The 16,102-nt window shown below is 41.0% G+C and overlaps 1 protein-coding gene across 10 annotated transcripts in view; it reads right to left on the bottom strand.

Moving 5' to 3' along the window:
- The window catches only part of ENOX1 (ecto-NOX disulfide-thiol exchanger 1), a 521,099-nt gene that overhangs the window by 462,711 nt on the left and 42,286 nt on the right, over positions 1 to 16,102 (bottom strand). Inside the window, exons 1-2 of one of the 10 annotated variants that reach the window (XM_039485164.1) lie at positions 2,022 to 2,077; positions 838 to 907 (exon numbers count right to left, since the gene is read on the bottom strand). The exons of 7 other annotated variants lie outside the window; for them this stretch is intronic. The gene's annotated coding sequence lies outside the window, so the exon portion shown is untranslated. Of the gene's footprint in view, positions 1 to 837; positions 908 to 2,021; positions 2,078 to 16,102 lie in introns of those variants that run through there. 2 more of the 10 variants (XM_039485148.1, XM_039485185.1) reach the window with 2 other exon arrangements.

Raw genomic sequence — 16,102 nt, 5'->3', positions numbered from 1 at the left:
AGATAAATTTAGCACTGACCTTGAACCCAACCTAAAGCATGTAACCACTCTCCTTGGTGCTTAACTGCTTAAGGAATGTGATGAGTCAAAGTTTGCAATATAAATCATAGCTAAACAGCATATTAGTATTTATGAATTATCAACAATATTACAAGCTAGCCAGAGAGAAGGCAGTGTTCTCCTAAGGAATTCAGAGAAAGAAACATGAGAAAGCTTACTCACAAATTAGTTTTATGTTGAAGTTAGGTTTAATATTTAAACCTTTTTGGGCTAAAGTTTTAAAGAAGTCTTCCAAATTAGCACCCTCAAAGGAACACAAGAATTGTGATACTCAATTAGACCAGTGTTCCATCTAGTCCAGTGTTTTGTCTCCAGCAGTGGCAGCAGGCGGTCATGGGATAGTCTGTCTCTAAAGTTTCCTCCAAACCCTCAATAATTAGAGGTCAGCTTAGGCCATCAAACAAAAGGGATACTAAATTGTTAACCTTTACTATAACAACCCTAGATATTTTTCTCGTCCATATTAATGTCTCTATACTTTCTGAAGCGTGCTAGGCTCTTGGCCTAGAACCCTGTGACAAGGAGCTCCACTGGTTAATTGTTTGGAAAAAAAATTCCTTTTGTCAGTTTTGAATTTGCTACCTTCCAATTTCATTGAATGGTATCTCTAGTTTTGTGTTACAAGACAGGGTGACTAGAAAGAAGTTCCTGATCTGCCTTCTCTATTCATTACTTTGTACACTTTTATCATGTCCATTCTTATTTATCTCTTTTCTAAAGGAAACATTTCCAGGCTTCTCAATCAATCTTCATCTGAGAGTTTTTCCATGCCCTTACTCATTCTCTGTGCTCATCTCCAAACCTCTCCAACTGTGCAGTATGTCCATAATCAATGTGAAGGGAGAAACTGTTTAAAGAAAAAAATGCAGGTGTTAAGTAAAGGCATTTAGATATTTAACTATCTGATGGCACCTACAAACAGATAAGAGATTGACAGTTGTCCATTTCTTTTGGAAGCTGGGATCGAGCAGGCAAACAGTTGGCAAACAGTTCTAAACTAGTAAGGAGTAATTAAAATTTGGACAGGAAGGAGGGGGTTTTGAGGGAGGCTGCGTAAAAGGTGGTTTTTATCCCCTCCGTGGTTTAGAAGAGCTGTGCTGCCTCCTATTTTCCCCACCAACATCAAAGAAATGAACAGTATATAGCACAAATTTCTGTATAAGTCATGCAGTCAGTTGGCCATATTAGACTTGGACACCGCAAACAGCCTTTTTAGTGAGACGTGGGCTTATGGTGGCCTCTTACATATACATACACACACTCTCACCAAATGCATTGGCTGTCTTTGCTAGTGTTTGTGATTCCAAGAAGTGACAGTCCAGATTTTTATCCCCTGTTGGCTCTACCGCATAGTGGAGCTACACAAACAGCTGATTAATGGATTTTACACTATGGAAGCCTTAGTTACTGGCAAATGCACACTTGCTAAGGGATTTCAGATCTCACAGACAGAGCGGGAACTAACAAGGTCTACAGGGCATTAATTTCAGATTCATATTTAGTACTAGGGATGTAAATACCGTTTAAAAAGTTAACCATTTACATTATTAAAAAATATTTCATTTAAATGGTTAACCAAGTAGGCGGCTGGGGCCAGCATGGCTGGGGCTCGGGCTGTGGCATGGGGCCACTGGGGTCATTGGGCCAGCCGGTGTGGGGCCGCTGGGGCCAGCAGGCCAGTCAGCCCAAGGATTAACGGTTAAGGCGGTTAACTGGTAAGACTAATGCTTACCGGTTAACCGCTTAACATTTTACATCCCTATTTAGTACCTGACAAGTACAAATAGCTATCATTTGGTGTTAGGTGAAAAAGTAAAAGAATAGATTCACCCTTTATTATAAATAAAGTATGTATTCTAATTCCTGGTGATTCAGGTGTTTGGAATAGTTGAAAGCACAAATCAAAAATCAATACTATGAATCAACATCCATTAAAAAAATTCTTAAGGTAAATATCTTACATTTGCTTAAGGAAATGGATTTGAATCAGATATTGTATTTTTTGCACCAGTTTCCACCCTTTCCAAATGAGCTTCTGAAATAAACAAATGACAAATCACTCATTGGCATAATCATATCAAGCATGAGTATAACAAAGTGTTCTAAAAGCAAAACCATCTCTTAACATTCTTCGGAGTCTGATTTTTAACACAGGTGAATAGAGATGAATATCTATTGAATGGATTACAGCAAAGTAAAGTAGCCACAGAAATACCCTGCTGGGTTAAAAAGTAATAGTAATACAGTAAGTATGTTAATAGAGTAGCCGAAGGAGAACCCACCTACTTCCCAGGAGGAAAACTAGATTCTCTCCTCACCTGATAATCAGTGTGTTTTAATCTAATTTAAAAAATAACCAGAGACATTATTTCCTTAACCTATAAAAGAAACAGTAGGTCAAATTCTCCCTTCAGTTTCACCCAGGCAACTCCAATGGGATTATACAGATATAACTATGTGAAAAATGTAGCCTAGTAGATACCAAACACTTGATTCTTTATATTTATTTAAAATTGACTTAAGATTTTCCTGAAAATCTGTCTTGGGGCATGATAATGCATATTTTGTAGGGCATGCAGGTGGGATTTGTACCCATATGTAAACAATCAGGAATTTCAAACAAAGTCAGAGTGATTTATTTCACTGCAATACATATCATAGCTGAAAACTCAAACAAACCACATTTTTTGGATCTCATCTGAAAAACGTATCTTGAAAGAAGGAATACCATCATTCTGCTCTCTTACAGTGAGCTCCTTAATACATTTTGATGTTGACAGCCCATGATTCTTTACCAAAAAACATTGATGAACCCTGGGGCAGTTCTATGTTATTTGCCACCCGAAGCGTGGCAGTCAGGCAGCCTTCGGCGGCGTTTCTGCAGGAAGTCTGCCCCAGTCCCGCAGATTTGGCAGCAGTTCTGCGGGTGATCTGCCAGTCCCGTGCCTACGGCACACCCACCGCCGAAACGGCGGGACCAGCAGACCTCCCACAGAAACACCACTGAAGGCTGCCAGACTCCCGCCCTCACAGCGACCAGCACGCTGCCCTTCCCCCGCCCCCCGCCCCAGTTTGCTACCCCAGGCACACGCTTGCTGCGCTGGTGCCTGGAGCCGCCCCTGGATGAACCCAAAATGAAAATATTTGGACTCCAATCTCTGAGCAGTGTTGACGGAGTACTATCCAATCTTCCTCAGCCAAAGGAGAGTCACCATGATCTGTTGTCTTAAAAGAAATTCTGGTTTAGGGGGAGCTGGAGGGAGCAGCAATCTGGGGAAAATTTAAAATAAAAGACTGTCCTCATCCTCCCTCTCTTCTCAAAATACAGTAAAAGCAGTGTTATCTGGCACTTTACCAACCAGAAAGCTCTAGAAACTGGCATTTCTGATATCTCCCAAAAGTCCAGTTGGCGCGGGGCTGGCAGGCTCCCTACCGGACTCCCCGGAAGCGGCAATATGTCCCTGCTGCTCCTAGATAGAGGAACAGCCATGGGGACTCTGTGCACTGTCCCCACCCACCCCAAGCGCTGGCTCCGCAGCTCCCATTGGCCAATGGGAGCTGCGGGGGTGGCGCCTGCAGGCAGAGGCAGCGTGCAGAGTTGCCTGGCTGTGCCTCCACCTAGGAGCAGCAGGGACATGTTGCTATTTCCAGGGAGCCGCTTGAGGTGAGCACCGCCCAGATCCAGAACCCCCAAACTCCTGCAGTGCCCCTGCCCCAAGCCCCCTCCCGCACCCAAACTCCCTCCCAGAGCCTGCACCCTGCACTCCCTCCCACACCCCAGCCCTGGGCCCCCTCCTGCACCCAAACTCCCTCCCTCCATTGGTAAGTATAACTCTTAGTTAACCGGAATTTTTGACTAACCGGCACCCGCAAATCCCCCCAACATACCGGATAACAAAGCTTTTACTGTATACTAAAAAAGCAGCACTATTTCAGACAATAGTTTTCTACTGTGCACACTTTTTGATGCCCCATGCATGCAGATCTGTGGAAAATGAACACGCAGAGGCAGATCTGAAGACATCTTCTCCAAAAAGTTAAGCCACAATTATCAGTGACCTTTCTAGAGGTAAAGATGAAAATTTATATCCCCTAGGATAATTGTCCCATTCATATTATTTATGGAAGTAGAACAACATGCACAGATAATAAAAATGAAGTTGCACCATTAGTCTTTTTTCTGCCACAGTAACAACCTCCCAGACTAATGTGTTGATCTGGTTAACATACTGATCCTGATCATGTTGTCCTTGAAACGCAAGTTGAAACACGAAGAACCAAGCCCATAATTTTCAAACTCAGCAGGGGGCCTACAAATTTATCCAACTTGTGATCTCAACTGTAAAAAGTATGTAAAAGTTTACAAGAGGTTACAATAACCTATAATAACAAAATGCTGATGGGAAAAGATATGAAAGGGAAAAAGAATAATTGATTAATCTAAACAAAAAGGCCAAGCTGAATAGATTAAAAAACTGTGTTGAAATTATACTGGTTAAAAAGCAGGAGATAAGAAACTGGAAGTTAATGAGCCAAAATTGCCATGTCAGATATTAAGCCTAATTGGTGGACAAAATAATAAGGGGATGGGCTATTCCACCTATCACTCCCTTTGGGGGTCCTTAAAAGAATGGGATTTTGTGGGGAAAGTATGAAAGAACAAAAAGAACAATCAGGAAGAACAGACAAAGATGACTGAAGCGAGCTTCACTGTCATAGTTCCACCCCCACCATTTCCTGGGACCCTGGGCCTCCATCATCCTGATCCGGACTGGGCCAGAGAGAGAGGGACCCAGGTGACATAACCACCCTTACTGGCTCCAGCTTAATCCCAAATACCACATGGGATGACACTTATTACCATCTTTAATACCATCTAAGAGACTGTCAAACAAGGGTGGGGAGTATTCCTTCTAAGACTGGACTTTAACAGTAACTGCAGCAATGACATCTTCACCCATCTCAACTAAATTTTTCTCTTCTTCCCCAAAGGGACCATTATTACCACCCAAGAGACTGTCAAACAGGGAGAAATGGGTGGGGGGGGTTCCTTCTAAAAATTCTCTACAGCTAAAGGGAAAGGGAACAAGGGATGTAGTTAAAATGAAAGCCTTACTTAATACTTCACATTTCAAAATGCTTCAACTGTTTTTTTTCCCTTCTTTTCTGTATCTTTAAAAAAAATTAAAAGGATTTTCAATGGTGTGTCTGCCATGGTACTAAGCAGGCTGAGGTCTCTATATATTAAACCCTGGGCCTTCCTTAACACTGTTTTATGTTGGACAGTGCCTTGGTGATGTTAACACCTTTGGCCCATTTATTTCATTGAAATTAATACAACAGGAACCACGTTCGTCCATATTCCAATTTTGTATCTATCTTTATTTTAAACCCATGACACAAGACAAAATTAAAAAAAAAATCAGAAACATCAAACAAGATTTCACTAACTACAAATAATAAACTAATAAAGCAAAGGAAGCTTTATGATTCCCATAAAAACTTATTCTAGATCCTGAGATCTTACTCTGAATCATTTAGAGAAACAAGGTGGGTGAGGTAATATGTTGTATTGGGCAAATTTCTCAAGAGAGAGACAAGCTTTCAAGGTACACAGAGCTCTTCTTCAGGTCTAGAAAAGGTACTCAAAGTGTAACAGCTAAACATAAGGTTGAACAGATAGTTTAGTACAGGGATCGGCAACCTTTGGCATGCGGCCCGTCAGGGAAATCCGCTGGCGGACCAAGACAGTTTGTTTACCTGCTGGGCCCGCAGGTTCGGCCGATTGCAGCTCCCAATGGCCATGGTTCATTGTTCCAGGCCAATGGGGGCTGCGGGAAGCGGCATGGGCCAAGGGATGTGCTGGCTGCTTCCCGCAGCCCCCATTGGCCTGGAACAGTGAACCGTGCCTAGTGGGAGCTGCAATCAGCTGAACCTGCGAACACTTCAGGTAAACAAACCATACCAGCCCACCCGCAGATTTCCCTGACGGGCCACATGCCAAAGGTTGCTGATCTCTGGTTTAATATAAGTAGTTTCTCATTTAGAGAAAGGCACAGAAGAAACATCTGTCTGAGATGAGACTAAACAAGACCTATCCAGAAGATCATAAGTGTGTTCTGACTGAAGTTCTCAAATCTCTTATTTGGGAATATTGCGCTCAATGCCTGGGTTGGCTGAGCTTCACTCAACATAGAAACTAGAGAAGGGGATCCCTGAGTCCCACCTTTATACTGCCCCTAATCGGGGGACTGCACAGGGACCAATTCAAACCTGGGTAATTTAGAGCAGCCTCAACACTAATCTAACTTTCAAGCTGTTACTCAAGCTGGTAACCGCTCCTAAGGAGCCATTATATGAGCCAGAGTCTGCACAAGTATAGCAGTGTTCTGACCACATTATATGTATGTCCGTCTATTATTTTGTGCTTTAACATTATGAAGAGTTAAAATCTTGTGTATCAACGGTACCAATTCAGGACTGTGCTCAAAACTTTTCTAGTAAATGCTGTATAGACGTATTACAAATAGAACAGAAGGGTTCATAGAATACATTGGACAAGAGATGTGCATGAACAGATACTGCTGTGGTCACCTGAGAGTCACTGCTCTGCTGGGAGAATTACAGACCCAACATAAAATTACTTGCTTTCCTATGAGGTGGGGGAAACATGTATGCACACCCCACTTCCCATGCCCCCATCCCTCTTCTCTCAGACTACTGCCTGACAGTGTGTTTATGGATGTGGCATATAGCTGAGTGATGTGAGTCTTTCAAAAAAATTTCAGTGTTGGAGAGTAAGTTACGTATTTTTTATATACTGTGAGAGATGAAGCAATGAGCTTTTATATATCAAAAGATAAATAATAAGTTGGAACAAGGTATTATGACAAATATAAGTCTTAGAAGGTTGAATGGTTGTTCTTCCAGCAGAACACTTCAGAATTTTACTGTTCCTCCCACCCCAGAATATGTAAAATGCTAACACTCAGTACACTTCCCATACAAATGGAAAACAGGCTGTTTTTTTTAAAATGTAAAACCTTTCTGAGTATATTCCATTTCTTGTCTCTTTCTCATACTACTATTCATGACTGTTTTCTCCCCCAATGTTCCATTTGAGCTGGAATACATTAATATTTGTTGACTTTGTGACATGCTGCAAAGACCATCTGCCGAACAATCATTGGTGGAGGACTGAGGCAACAGAGGATGGAATATATCTGATGAAAACTGCAATGTGGGTTTTAAGCCATATTGGTTACATGACTGATGAGCAAATGAAATGTAGTAAGAAGTAGTGTTGCTTTGGTCCATTTTTAATTTCTGTATGTTTACTTATGTTCTTGTGTTTTTAAAATATGTCAAGGACACTCCGAAATTTGGATGGGGTCTCTTTTGAGTGGTGGGGGACCACAGTTCATACAGGACTGAGATCTAAATATTTTTTGTATAAAATTGAATATGATATTAAAAAAAATCTCTTTGTTGTGAAAAAAATTTACATGATTTTATCATAGGATTCCAAAGATTTATAGATCATATAGAAATGCAAAATATTATTGGCCCAACTTCTCAAATGTGTGTGCACATGGCTTTGTGCACACCTGATTTTTGTGTGCAAATTCCCAATGCATACATCTGCAATTTGTGTGCATACACTTATTCCTGCACACACAATCATGTCCTAGAATGCATATGCTTGAAAACCCATTATTACTAAAACAGTGATATGCAATAGTTTTTTGGAAAGAGCTTTTACAAAAATGTTAATTTGTTAGTAATGGGGGCTATTTATTCTATTTTATGGAGACACTGCTGTCAAAGCTTTTCCACAAGCCCAAGAAGTATGGTGCAAAAAGTAAAATTATTTATAAATATGAAGGCAAATCAGATGTCAAACTGGAAGAGAAATCTCCCAAGCAACTCCTATAAACAAGCTCCGCCAACATGAGAAGCAAAATAAGAAAACATGCAATTAGATTGTTTAGCGCTTCCTCACATGACTGTCCCTCCCAAGTCTCCCGCACTTTGACAAGCAGTGTCATAGTTAAACTCTACCTTTGTTTTCACATCATTGTGGTTTGGAATTAATGCCCCATTGAGATTTATAGATCCAGTTTATGCCTCTCAAAACCATTGCTTCAGTCCCTCTTCAGACTTCGGCAGACACGGCTTTGGAAGGTCAGTTGAAAGACTCCCACCATTGACTTCAGTGGGCTTTGAATCATGCCCTGTGGCCCAGATCCACCACAGGACTTAGGCACCTAATTCCCCATTTTAGGTGTCTAAATCCAAAATGTAGGCACTACTGAGATCCTCAAATCCCCCTGCTTGGCTGCCACATAACCCTGTAGGCACCTATAATCCCTCAGCACCTAAAATTTTCACTGTAAAGGAGCCTCAGTTTCTGCCACTGAGCATGTGCACAATGCCTCACTCTAGGCATCCAGAAACACATCTCATGCCTAAGCCCCAATGGGATCCTCAAACCAGATGAAGATAGGTGCTCCCCCTCTCCTATCTCACCTGAGGGGCCCAATTCAGTAGACTTGCTCTGAGCACACCTTCCAGATCAGGAACCATTCAAAATCCATCCAGAGGAAGTGCTGGTGGTGCCTCCCTTAAAACTTTTAGCCTGGTGATTAGAGCAGTCACTCAGGATGTGGGGAAAACAGGTTCAATCAGGAGGAAAGGATATGAACACGGTCCTCACCTCTTAGGAGAGTGCTTTAATCACTAATTTAAGGCATATACTCATGTGGGTCTCTTACAATCTTTCCTGTGGATGCTGTTCTACTTTTTTACTTAATTAGTCATGGGAGCAGGAAATCTGGACCCTGGATGTCCCACCTCCCAGATAAGTGTGCCCTAGATACCACACTATAGAGTCAGTCACATTCTCTCTCTCCCCCTCCCTCTCCTTGAATGTTGCAATGCCTAAGTCCCTTTGTGGATCCAGGGCTATGACTCTAAGCAGGGTCTAAAGTGAGAGAGTTGTAAATGAGATCGTCCTCCTCCAAAACCCCTGCCACTACCAGCATTTCTACACAGCCTGAAAGGAAATTTACTGGGCATTTTGTTGAGAAAACAGCCTTATAGCATTTTTTTTGAAACGTGGCCCAATTTAATCAGTTTGTGTTTTATCCCTTCTTGACCCCTATCCAAAAATGACTAATAAATAAAACTAGATTTAATAGTGGTCATCATGCAGTGAGCAAGGACAGGATATTTAATGTGCATAAATATGGCTTGTGATGGATATGACTACTGAGTGATGTCTAGAGGGATTGTTCAGTGTTATTGAAAATCGGAGGAATTCATCTGGCAATATTTCTCATAAGTGAGAAGCCCATAAATTAACGTTGCCCAGAGGCACTTAACTTAGGCAACTCAATTATTCCTGTTTTCTCAAAGAGGAGAGTACATGCAGATTGCTTGATGGAGATAACTGCATACCTTTTGTGTGTTTCCCAGCCCTGTTTTAAATAGAAGGATTTGTGTCATTAAAACAGACAAAGTCTGTGGACGTAGTTTACACAGTTAAATAAATTGTAACCATGTACATTATATAACAGCTTTGTGTTGTGACTAAAAAGTGCCTAAAAATGGGGGAAATGTTTTTATATTCTAGAAGTCAACATTGTTTTCCCAATTTAAGTCTCTCTCTCTCTTTTTTTTTTTTTTTTTTTAAGTGAAGGAAAAATTTGCCTTACTGAAAAGACTGTCAAGCTTCTGCCTGGTGCCATCCAAGTACCCTCATAAACACAATTTATAATGGAAACACCAACAGGCACCTTCAATTACAGCAGCACTGCCAGGAGCCACTGTAATTGGGCTAGAAACACTCTGCTTGGAGTCATGAGTAGAATGCACTTAGTCTTGTTTGTTATACAGGACCACACCGTCCAAGTGCACGCAGCAACATTTACTGCAAAATCCACTGAAAGATAACAGGTGATTTAAAAGGGAATTGTGTAAGTCTAGTTAAAGAGCAACTTTAGAAGATTATTTTCAATTACTGAGATAGCATCAGGGCTTTTCTCAGGAAAAAACGGAAGGCTTGTTCTTTACAGCACATAAAGTATATGAAAGATTTAAGAATCAACTTACTACTAATACTCCTCAATTCTACTTTTCCCCTCCCTTGAGTCATTTTGCCAATTATTTTCACCATTTTCTTTGATCAATGAATAAAAAGCAGCTTTCCACTAAAGATAACAGGTTATTTTAACCTGCTCTCAGGAATACCAGCTGATGGTCTCCTCCTTTCACGAAACCTACAGGGCCACAGCCTAGCAGTAACTTTTCGCATAGAACTCCTCAGCGATTTCAGAGAGCAGGATACAACCACACAGTTTGGATCCTCTTAAACTAATGTTAGGACCTGCAAGTAATAAATCAGAGAGTCTCTTGTAATTGGAGTAGCTTCACTACCTCATCTGGGAATGCTGCCGACCCAGACTGAAGTCCTTCCTCTGACTTCTCTCTAGAAATTAATTTATTAATTAGCCTATGTACTTGCTTTTTTAACACTTACAGATCCTCTGCTGGTATAGGTGTGTACACAAGCATCAGTATACCATATGTGTTGTACAATGTACATCTGAATCCTGATGGTCCCCGACTCTTTCAGTCTTCCTGCTTCGCATCATTACTTACTCCTCTGTGTCCAAGAGGAAGAAATCCACATGTGGGTTACATGTTCAACCTTCCTTGGTCAGTTGAAAATGTATGGAGTTAAAGGGCAATACATACACACATACATTTAAGATTTATTTTCTTCTGTGCAGCCAACAGGAGACACGTCATAAGCATGCATTAGTCCTCTTAAGGGGACTACTAGAGATACTGATGGAGTTAACAGTAACTCTCCCATTGAGTCACCATCAGACTTATGTTGGGGCTATTCAGGGCTGCAGCTCTCCAGTATTTTTGATGAATTAATACTTTCCACTTGTCTTTTCTGGAGGGTTCCATCATTGCAAAAAATCAACAAAAATAATCTGCATTCCCAATGGCACGGTCACTGAGAAGAAACAGACTACTGGAGGTAAAATAGGTAAACAGAAATGGCATGGAGTATAATCAATCGCTTAGCATAATGAAAAAAATCTTGGGAGAGAAAAATACTTCTACTGTCCCTATATTTAAAATCAAATTAACTGTCTAGCTGAAAATTAACACAATATTATTGGCTCATCACCTGCTTTAGAGCATGTGTGTCAGATGCTCGGTTTCTAGAGCACAGTTTGTTCACTCATGTTGTCAAAATGAATGTCTAGCTTTAAAAAAAAAATCAATCCATTGAAAATAACTCCCTAATCTACCATCCTTTCAATAGAATTGAAGTGCACTTCACAAACACTGTACACAAGCATCTTGAATTAGCAGGGAACTATTTTTAAAACACATGAAGGATAAGATATGAAATTAGTTTCATGGGGAATGAGAACCTTGGAGATTATTTTCTTTCCCTTAATTACATTGACTCACCACTAATTTAGCTTTCCTATGGTACTAAATATTTCACACAAGGATTCTGAAACTGAAGACATGAGTACCGTTTTTGAACATTTAGGATTAGTGACATTATGAACACAAGAGCATTTCTCCTATTGACTTACCACAATGATAAAGGATATGCAATACTCTACTATACCAATAATTTCCTCTGTATAGCTACTACGTGAAAGTTAGGATCCCTATTCAGTTTTCTTTGGCAGCTTTCTTTGAGCAAACTGTATCAAAATTCTGTGAATTACCTAATACTACTGTACAAGTGCATACAGCCACTCATGTGGTAGGACAAGAAGCAATGACCCAAGTTTAAGGAAGGAAAAGTTTAGAATATGAGAAAAGTATTCTTGATAGTAAGAGTAATCAAGCAATGGAATAGTCTTTGAGGGAAGTACCTGCATCTAATGATAAATACAAGAAAAGGTTAAATATGGACATTAGTGGAAATAAACAATGCACCGTTAGACTGCACACATTATCAGTCTTCATCACACATGACATGAGCATACCTAGTGGTCTGCCACCAGCATGTAATACCACAATGGGCTACAGGCACAGATGAAGTAGCATCCCATAGCAAGAACACTTCACACATGGAGCTTGCTTTGATTAAAAACAAAAAGAAAGAAAGTGAGCAAGAGGAAACAATTAGTAAAAAGAGAATGAAGCAGAAAATAGGAAGGATAAAATTATACAGAAGAAAAAGAGGAACAAGAAAAGATGAGAAAGAAAGGAGGCAAATTAGAAGAGCCAGAAGAAAATGAGGAACATAAGAAAGAGAGACCAACAAAAAGACAGACTAATCCAGAGCCAAAAGAAGGAGAGAGTTAAACAGAAATAAAGGTGGACAAGGTGAGAGACAAAGAAGAAAGAATGGAGAGGAGGAGAAAACAGAAAAAACAGATAAAATAGTGAATATCCAACACTGCTACGCCATAGCTTTTCCCCTGAAAATGACAAAGGAAACCTTTTAAAGGGGAGCTAATAAAGTGTGGATATCTTTGAGCTACTGAAGCTTCCACTCAAGATCTACACTCATGGCTTCCTGTCCAGCAGTGGGACTTCGTGCCAGATCTTTTTTAACTCTCATGGTAATCTCACTGAGTAAAAAGGCAACTCATGACTGATTTTTCCACTTCTTGAATGCCTGGTGCCATGTATGGCATAAGATCAGCTCTGCACCTTTGATGATGACCAGCCTTCAATAGCCAAGAGAATAAAAAGGTTCACAGTCTGCCAAAATATCCCACATACCAACACAATTACTACTGTGCACTTGTAATTAGGAGGCCTGTCATTAAGTAGAGATATCAAACCACTTATTATAGCGTACAGTACTAATAAATCCTTCTATCACCTGTCAATGGCCAATTTATCAGAACAGGTTATGGACTGTTAAGCCAATTAGCCAAGCAATCTCTATGAAATTGCTTTACTGAAGGTTTTCAAGGGTTTTTTTGATAGGGTAGAACACTCTTATTTGGGATACACCAGTGAACATCTTATCATTCCAATGACGTGGCTGTTACGATTTGAGAGAGAGAGAGAAACCTTCCTTCAAAAAACTCTGAAGAGGCTTATAAGAAAATAAAGACTGTAATCAATAAATATTTTAAAATATCTTAACGAAATGTGTCTTCTTAGATTAAAACAAGACCAAGCATTAGCTGGGAAGTTCCAATCTAAAGGGCCACTTCGCAAAAAAAATTAACGAGATTGCATGAAAATGCACCGCTAATGTCATTAAAGCAGGACTGTGCCGAGTGCCTGCACAGACACAGAGTAAGAAACAGTCCCTGCTCCAAGTAATATTATAAAGTAAGAGATTAACATTTATGTGGTGACTAATGAGATGAAACTGCATGATGGATATGATGGTCTCTGTTTCTCTTTGTTCTTGGGGTGATAGGGGCTGTTAAGGTAGTATTGGTGACCTTTACAGCTAAATATGTATTTGTATACTTTACAATGTTTTTTGATTTTGTAAAATGGAACCTTAACTTGGATTTTTTATTTTTATTTTTTAGAAAATTGCAATGTTCTCTTAAGGTTTTTGTCTGAAATGACAGATTCTTTCAACTTTAACCACATATTAAGTAAGCCTTTTGCCTCAGAATGTCTTAGGCCAGCGGTTCTCAAACTGTGGGTTGGGACCCCAAAGTGGGTCAGGACCCCATTTTAATGGGCTCACAGGGCTGCCTTAGACTTGCTGGGGCCTGGGCCAAAGGCAAAGCGCGAGCCCCACCGGGAACTTCAGCACTGGGCGGTGGAAATCAGGTTACAGGCTCACTGCCTGGGCTGAAGCCCTCGGGCTTCAGCCTCGCCACCTGCTGCAGCGGGGCTTGGGTGGGGTTTCAGGCATCAGTCCCGCCTCCTGGGGTCATGTAGTAATATTTGTTGTCAGAAGGGGGTCGTGATGCAATGAAGTTTGAGAACTGCTGTCTTAGGCTAATAAAATGTTTAAGAACTGCTCAATGAGAAGGCTTCCTTCAGACACTGCAAGGTGCTCTGACTGACCTTTCAAAGTACACAGGGATAAAAGCTATTCTTTTACAGACAGCCTTCTGCCTCCATATCTGGCTTGCTGTGTTTCATTTCCCATGTGGCTTTTCCTCTGGTGTTTCCTGCAGGCCAGATTCACCTATCTCAGGCTATGTCTACACTACAAGCTAGGGCAGGGCCGGATTAACTTTTTCTGGGCCCGGCGCCAAACACATCTGTGGGCCCCCCTGGGGAATGAAGGGGCCGGGCAAGAGCACAGCAGGCAGGGTGGATTTGATTTAAATCATGATTTAAATCACTAATCAGGAAGAATTGATTTAATCATGGTTTTCTACATAAAAGTGCATTTTTGTTGGTTGTTCTAATCTTAATATATATTCTTCACAACTCAGAGATAGATGTAGGTTTCATTTTTAGAAGGTACACACTATACATTTTTAAACAGTGATTTATTTTGAAAAAACTTTTCAGATGAGTAGCTATATCAGAAAATGAATGATTGTTTGGTTATTTCATTTACCAAAGATAATTGAAGCAGATATTTATGAAGTCATTGGGAGGTGAACTATCTCCAGTTCAAGAGGTAAATCATTAATATTTGGAGGATTTTCCTGCCAGGCTGTATTAGGAGGAGAACATCACCAGACAGACATTTACATTGTTTTATTTAACTATTCTGGATTTTTTCTTCAACAGCAAACATAATATTTTAACAAAAAAGCATATGTCCCTCACTTCTCACATTTATCTCCAGACTTCTTCTCCTTGTCCAGATCTATTCCGCCCCCAACAATCTTCTATTCATTGAACTTTTTGAAACATTTTTACTTTTAAAAAAAGAGGTAAGGGATTGACACTGTGTACACAAATTTGCAGAGGGACAATAGAGTTGAGTTCTGTTATTTCTCACCTCTATATATTATTTATTTATTTTAAAACATTTTTGCTGTTAACAAGCATGTTACCTCTGGAGACACAAATCAGTCTGAGAACTGCAAAACTAAGCATCTCTAATGGTATCTTCTAGACTGAGCACTGAGTCTCATTGGGTAGATAGAAAGATTAACCTAAATAATCTATACAGAAGACTATGGAACCCTATAAAATTGGGTCCCTAATCCATGAACTAGTGAAACTCATTTACAAAACTTTTCTTAAACATTACATGAATATATTGTCTCATAATATAGAATTAGAATTTATAATCCCTATTCCATGATGAGATATAATGTATCTTAATTAAAACTATCTTTAGATAGGTATTTTCCTCAAAAATCTGATTTAAATTTAAAAAAAAATCAGATTTTTTAAAAAAATAAAAACAGTCATTGATTTTTATCCACACTGACAGAGTGGCATGGGAGGCGGGGAGGATTGGTCCCCAGCTGGAACGAGGCAGGGGCCAGGGTCAAGATGAGCACAGTGGGACACGGGGGCAGGGGGAATTAGTCCCTGCTGACTAGAGCAAGGCAGGGGCTGAGGGCAAAAGCACAGCAGGGTGGGAGCTAGGGTTCATCCCTGGAGCAAGGGAGGGACCAGGGGCAAACTGCAAGCGCAGCAGGGCTGGGGAAGGAGTAAACAGGATTCCTCCCCCGCCCCCACCCCTGCCCACATGGATCAGGTACTTTCCTTTTCCCTGGTTCTAGCCCATTCTTTTCATCTCTCTCTGCACAGAGCTGAGCGTGGGGGGTGCACTGAGCACAGGGCTGGGGGTGCAGGGTCTGGGAGGGAGATAGGGTGCAGGAGCAGGCTCAGAGTTGGGGTGCAGGGTCTGGCCAGGAGCTAGAGTGAGGGAGGGGGCTCAGGGTTGGGGCAGGAGGTGGGGTGTGTAGCACTTACCTGGGGCAGCTCCCATTTGGTGCAAGGGGTGCAGGTGGGAATGTGGGTGGAGGCGCAAGAGCTCCCGTTTGGTGCTCAGGGTGAGGGTGGGAATGTGGGGGGGTGCAGGAGTCAGGGCACTGGCTGTGGGGGGACTGGGTATGTGGGGGTTGCAGGAGTCATGGCTGGGGTTGTGAGGGTG

Source organism: Mauremys reevesii, linkage group 1 (genome assembly GCF_016161935.1).
Source record: "Mauremys reevesii isolate NIE-2019 linkage group 1, ASM1616193v1, whole genome shotgun sequence".
Classification (NCBI taxonomy): Eukaryota; Metazoa; Chordata; order Testudines; family Geoemydidae; genus Mauremys; species Mauremys reevesii.
Note: the sequence above shows the minus strand (reverse complement) of the source record. Positions and strands in the feature narration are given on the sequence as shown.